This window comes from Idiotropiscis lumnitzeri, unplaced genomic scaffold, assembly GCF_059441095.1.
Source record: "Idiotropiscis lumnitzeri isolate Australia: NSW breed Sydney's pygmy pipehorse unplaced genomic scaffold, RoL_Ilum_1.0 HiC_scaffold_45, whole genome shotgun sequence".
Taxonomy (NCBI): Eukaryota; Metazoa; Chordata; class Actinopteri; order Syngnathiformes; family Syngnathidae; genus Idiotropiscis; species Idiotropiscis lumnitzeri.
The window spans coordinates 1,681,579-1,688,587 of NW_028283583.1; the positions used below are offsets into that span (position 1 = coordinate 1,681,579).

At 44.0% G+C, this 7,009-nt stretch overlaps 1 long non-coding RNA gene across 1 annotated transcript; it reads left to right on the forward strand.

The window, feature by feature from the left end:
* The first annotated feature begins 4,937 nt into the window (after window positions 1–4,937).
* LOC148315750 (uncharacterized) lies at window positions 4,938–6,673 on the forward strand. The gene is made up of 2 exons (XR_015840625.1): window positions 4,938–5,990; window positions 6,338–6,673. It is a non-coding gene; the product is annotated as an uncharacterized LOC148315750 (long non-coding RNA).
* The last annotated feature ends 336 nt before the right edge of the window (window positions 6,674–7,009 follow it).

Below are 7,009 nucleotides of genomic sequence, written 5' to 3' on the forward strand. Positions count from 1 at the left end.
GGTGAAGTTGATTATGAGACATGGCGCACCCAAGTTGATCTTTTACTTTGCGACTCTTCTTTGACTGATGCACACAAAGTAAGAAGGATGCTTGAAAGCTTACTTAGCCCTGCTTCAGACATTGTAAAGCCCCTCGGAGTCACTGCACTACCATCAACATATGTGACTCAGCTTGAATCCGCTTTTGGCGTTGTTGAGGATGGAGAAGAACTTTTCGCTTCATTTCTGGGCTCCAACCAAAACAATGGAGAAAAGCCCTCCGCTTTCTTGAGTCGCCTTCACAGTCTTCTCACCAGAGTTATTTCTAGAGGGGGTGCATCTACTACAAATGTGAATGAGCTACTCCTTAAACAGTTCATTCGGGGTTGCTGGGACCAGAGTTTGATAATAGGTCTTCAGCTTGAAGGGAAAAAGAGTTCCCCCCCTTCGTTCCCGGACCTCATTCTCATGTTGCGGACAGAGGAAGACAGACGGACAGCTAAATTGGACCGTATGAAAAAACATTTGGGTGCAACAAAGGCTGCTGCACATGCCCACTCTGTATTTAACATGCCCGTCCTTGACCAAGCGTCGCTGACAAGCCCCACTTCATTTGATGACGAAACTGCAAAGCTTGATTTAAAGGTCACTGAACTCACAAAGCAAGTGGAAAAGTTGAGCAAAAAGGAAAAGACCACCACCCCAATGTCTAGTCCCCCTGTAGATTCACAACCCACAAATGAACCTGCTAACATTGAAAAGCAAATTGCTGAGTTAACCAAGCAAGTCCAAATGCTTATCCAAAACCAAAGGGTTGCACACAAATATGGTGCAACTGAGCCTAAGGAGTCCTTATATGTCAATTCAAGACAGTCACGAACCTCTGTTAAAATCCCTGGCATGCCTCGTGCATGGTTTTGTTTCAAGTGTGGGGAAGACAATCACATAGCAGTTCATTGCACGAATGATTCAAACCCTGTCCACGTCAGAGAGAAAAACGCTGAGTTGAAGAAGAAACAAGCTGACTTTGTGGCACGACAGGCTTCAGCTCCTTTTGCATTAAACTAATGGCAGCTCCTGCTGTGGGACATCCAGGAGCTGCAACCATTGATTCTCAGAGTCCCAAATCTTTTGACACTGAACAGCAAAACACTTGCCCGATGAAACCCGAACACATTTTCGACCCTCAATTGTCTTTGCCCAAAGGTCTCATAGGCCCACGCTGTGCAGCCTCTGTACTGATTGAAGGGACGCCATGTGACTCTATAATAGATTCCGGTTCACAAGTAACGACAATCTCTGAGTCTTTCCACAAAGAGCACCTTTCTCATCTTTCCATCCAACCTATCCACACTATTCTTGAAATTGAGGGAGCCGGAGGACAGAATGTCCCATACCTCGGCTACATTCAGACGCACATTTCCTTCCCACGACATATGATAGGAGAAGAGCAGGAGTTGGTCGTACTAGCACTCGTAGTTCCCGAATGCCACTTTAACAGTAAAATTCCATTGCTGATTGGGACAAATGTACTTTTGCGACTTTATGAACAATTAGTGGAGCAAAATGGGCCTGCGTTTATTCAAGGAATACGCTCCAAAGAGTTTGCAATGATCCTACAACATGTTGCCCAGGCTCAGAGAAATGATACCGATCCCTACCCGGTAATGCTGCATAGTAAGAAGCCTGTCACAATTCTTCCAAACCAGAAAACATGTCTCATGGGAAATGTGAGATTAAGAAGAACAAACCCATACACGAGCTTTGTGCTTGAACAGCATGAGCAGTACAAGTTGCCAGGAGGCCTGCTGATCGAGTCCGTTTTTGTAGACATTCCATTTAGGGCCAGTACCAAAGTGCCTGTCATTGTACATAATGTGGGTGAACGTAGCGTGACACTGCGGCCAACCAGCGTTCTTGCACAAGCTTGTGTAGCCCAGCAGGTGTCCCCTTTTACACCTGTTAAACCTCAAGTTTCCCTAAATCAACCGGGACAGGAGACCAGTAGATTCATCTTCGATCTTGACGAGTCTCCCATCTCAGAGGAATGGAAAGAGCGCATCCGGGAAAAGTTACTATCCATTTCTGATGTTTTTGCTCTTGATGACATGTCGCACGGCCACACTACTGCTGTAAAGCATCAGATCCGGTTACACGATGAGACACCCTTCAAAGAACGTCCAAGGCCCATTCACCCAAGCGACAGAGAAGCAGTGAAGCAGCATCTCAGACAGCTACTTGACGCAGGTATAATCCGTGAGTCTCAAAGCCCCTTTGCTTCACCAATTGTATTGGTTAAAAAGAGGGACGGATCCATCAGGCTATGCATAGACTATCGCAAGTTAAATTTGAGGACCATAAGAGATGCATACGCCCTCCCAAATATTGAGGAAACATTCACAGCTCTCAGTGGGGCGAAGTGGTTTTCTGTCATGGACCTTAAGTCTGGTTATTATCAGGTTGAGGTAGCTGAAGAAGACAAGCCTAAGACAGCTTTTGTATGCCCCTTTGGCTTCTATGAATTTAATAGGATGCCACAAGGTGTCACGAATGCCCCAGGCACTTTCCAACGCCTCATGGAGCGGTGTGTTGGTGACCTCCACTTGAACGAAGTGCTTGTTTTTTTGGACGATCTAATTGTCTTCTCAGACACGTTGGAGGAACACGAGAACAGGTTGATGAAAGTCCTGTCACGTCTCAGAGACTATGGGCTTAAACTGTCCCCAGAAAAGTGTCATTTCTTTCGAGACTCAGTTAAATATTTAGGACATGTTGTGGATGCCCATGGAGTACATACTGATCCGGACAAAATCTCAGCTTTGAAAACCTGGCCACGTCCATCTACTGTCAAAGAGTTAAAATGTTTTTTAGGCTTCGCTGGGTACTATCGACGTTTTATTGAAGGATATTCCAAGATAACTAAATCCCTTAACCGTCTTACTACAAATTATCACCCACCAAAGAAACGAGGAAAAATTTACAAACGAGAGCCACCTCAGCTAACTCGCAGTCCGACTCAGCCTCTTGCAGAGCAGTGGACTTCAGAGTGTGATACAGCGTTTCACACGATAATCAGGAAACTAACCTCAGCACCTATTCTCGCCTTTGCAGATCCACAGCTCCCATACATACTGCACACTGATGCTTGTCGTGATGGCTTGGGAGCTGCCCTCTATCAGCAGCAAGGGGGGAAGCTTAGGGCAATTGCATATGCGAGCCGGGGGCTTTCCAAAAGCGAACAAAATTATCCCACACACAAGCTTGAATTCTTGGCCCTCAAGTGGGCTGTGTGTGACAAATTTAACGATTACTTGTATGGTTCTTCTTTTGTTGTCCTGACTGATAATAATCCTCTAACATACGTCTTAACAAGTGCCAAGTTGGATGCTGCTGGACACAGGTGGTTGGCTGCCTTGTCCACTTATCACTTTACCATCAAGTACAGGGCTGGTCAAGCGAACAAAGACGCCGATGGGTTGTCTCGGCGGCCACAAGAACCACCTTATGAAGATGAGGCTTTTTGCAAAGAGAGAGCTCGTATTAATGACATGAAAATGCGACTCATTGATTCATCAAATCAAATGGATCATGAAACTTTCACTGCTTTGTGCCAGCGCCATTCTGTTTCAATTCCATCAGAACCTTTTGTTGTTGTCGAGTCTCTCGCTATTGACCTTACAGCAGTCCCTGAAGCATATGGTGAAAATATCTTGCCCTTAATGACAGATGCTGATTGGCACACAGCACAAAGGATGGACCCCCCTATTGCACGTGTCATAACCTTGTTGGAAGGAGGTGCAAAACCTGGACTCAATGAAACAAAGTACGAATCCGCTGATGTTAAGGTCATGCTAAACCAATGGAACAAACTTGAACTCAGAAATGGAGTGTTATACAGGAAGTGTAAAGACCAAGATTCTCTAGTCTACCAGTTAGTACTACCTCATCAGTATCGTGAAAGAGCTTTGAAAGGTGTACATGATGAGATTGGTCACCTGGGATTTGACCGTGCCTTACATCTTGCTCGAGCTAGGTTCTATTGGCCAAGAATGGCCAAGTCCATTGAAGATAAGTGCAGGAAATGCCCTCGATGTGTCATGAGGAAGGGTCTTCCCCAAAGAGCCGCCCCGCTGGAAAACATTCACACGACTTACCCACTTGAATTAGTTTGTGTGGATTATCTGTCCATTGAGCCAGATAGTCGAGACACAAGGAATGTGTTAGTATTGACGGATCATTTTACAAAATTTGCCATAGCAGTACCTACAAGAGACCAGAAAGCTAAAACGATAGCGAAAACGCTTTGGGATAACTTGATCATTCCCTATGGGTTTCCTTGCCGTCTGCTAAGTGATCAAGGGAGAGACTTTGAGTCTAAAATAGTCAAGGAGCTTTGTGCTTTGGTTGGGGCGAGGAAGATCCGTACCACTCCGTATCATCCCCGGGGAAACCCTGTAGAACGCTACAATAGGACATTGCTAGCTATGTTAGGCACATTGGAGGAGAAGGACAAGTTCCATTGGCGAGACTTCGTCAAGCCCTTAACGCATGCCTACAACTGTACCAGAAATGACACGACAGGGTATTCCCCATACGAACTAATGTTCGGCAGACAGCCCAGGTTGCCTATTGATCTTATCCTTGGTACATACCCTGGCAAATCTAGTCCAAAGTCCTATTCAGATTATGTCAAAACTCTTCGTGCAAACCTCCAAGAAAGCTACGCTCTTGCTTCCAAACACTCAAAGAAGATGGGTGAGAAGAATAAGACACGTTTTGACAACAAAATAAGAGCTGCTGAACTCTTTGTTGGTGATAGGGTCCTAGTAAAGAATGTTAATGTCAGAGGAAAGCACAAACTGGCAAATCGTTGGGAGCAAACCATTCACACTGTTGTAAAACGCATCAAGGACAGTCCTGTTTATGTTGTTAAACCAGAGACTGGAGAGGGTCCTCAGCGGACTTTACACAGGGATCTTCTTTTGCCTTGTGGGTTCTTACCTGTGGAGGATCAGAATGAATCCGATTCTCCAGGAGACAATTCAAGGAAAGTGAAGACAAGGAGCAAGACAAATAAGATGATGGAGACTGATGTTGGAAGTGAAGGAGAGTACAGTGACAAGGATGAAACGAGTGATGAAGAGATATTTTGTATTGACTCACGGGAGCGGCAGATAATCACGAAGGGCCCTTATACCCAAACTGAGCAGTTTCCTGTTAAATTCCAACCTCCTAAGCATGTCCAACCCTCAGTGTCATCTTCTGATATTGCAGGGCCAGAGAAACCAACACTTGACCTTGATAGGTCCATCATGACCTCACAACATGAAGTTCCTGGGTTGAGTAGTGTTGAGTTGCCATCTACAGATAGGTCTTCCGACCATCTTATTGAGATCCCTGAACCTGACTTGACTCCTACCCTGACTGACACAGTTATTCCCTCAGACTGTAAACCCAGTACTGACACTGTCAAAACAGATGATGCGGCGGTTAAGTCAATAGGCTTGCGACGCTCCGAAAGAGAAAGACGTCAACCTAAAAAGTTTACCTATGATGAACTGGGAGAGCCACTGAACTTGGCTATTAGTTCTTTTTTTCAGGCTTTAAGCGTTGCGTTCTCGAGAGCTGTACTACAACCTCCACAATGCCCAAGCTGTAAAACGTTGCATGAAGAGACTCATGCCGTTTAGAGGGGGAGAATGTAACCCATGTTTGGCTCAGCCTTTTTTTATTCCTATTCTTATTTTCTGTTAATGTGATTTTTTCTTAGCGCTGTTACTATTTCCTACGGACCTAGAACGCACCGCAGCATTGATATGACGTCTCATCTCGTACGAGAGACGTAGAGAACTTTCTAGCATTTTGTTTCATGCGAGTTGAAGGAGAAAGGCTCTGAATAGACCATACTGGTCCGTTGAACTTTTTTGTGTGAACTGTGAGCGAATGGAGTTCAAATCCTGTGGTGTTTTCTTGCCAAGGAAATTCGATTTATTTTGAGACTATCGATCCTGGTGAGTTTTTTGTCGAATGTGCCTAATTAACATTCCTGTGTCAATGTATCTCATGATGTTTAACTGAAAAAAACAGTCAGGATGAAGGTTTGTGAACGTTGAGATTGTTATTAGCTAATGGTGAGATATAACTGAAAAAATTAAAGCATTGTAAACTATTTTACTCGCACATGCCTTCCTAGCAAGTGTACTACCTAGTGAGATAAGCTAACAGGCTCACGAAGGACTCCATGTGTGTTAGATACACGTATTTTCTTTTATTCTATTTAATTTCTTTTTCACTGGACGATTGTTGCACTGTTGTTTTTGGGGCCACATTGAATGATTGCTCTGCACGTTTCGTGCAGGCTGTTTTTTTTCTGGGACTAAAAGAATCGTCTAAAGCTTGAACTGCACCGGCAGTGGATTGGATACTTCCTAGGACGCCGGCGAGTGACGTTGGATTCCCGTGGCCACCTATTTCCCTGGAGGGTGGTAGGACCGTCAAGAGGATTTTTTTTGGACAAATCTTTTTTTCCTTTTTGTTTGTTTTTTCTGAGATCTCAGACATTTTTTTTGTGGGTCAGATCTGACACCAATTTTGACACAAACTAACACGAATATATGTTTAAAGAGAGATTGAATGTTCTGAATATTGGGGAGTTTGGGATATATAAATACAACTGTTCACATATTCCTGTTAATTGTTCTAAGTGTGTCTTGTTTCTATTGGAGGTTTATTATTGCTCTAAGTAGAGTTGCTGCCGCCAATCTCCCTGCAACCCAAGATAGATGAGTCTTGAGTTGAATACTTACAAATAATTGGTACACACAAACAAATTCTGATTTATTTTACTTAGCTTGAGTGTGACGCTGCTTAGTTCAATTGTGGTGGTTACATCTGCTTTTAATGAATCAGTCAAATATCAATAATAAGAAGACAAAATGAACCTAATACAAATAAATGAATGCTTAATAACTCCCCTGCACATGCTCCTAAAAATCCAAACCTTCACCTGTAAATAAAACGTCCCGACCTG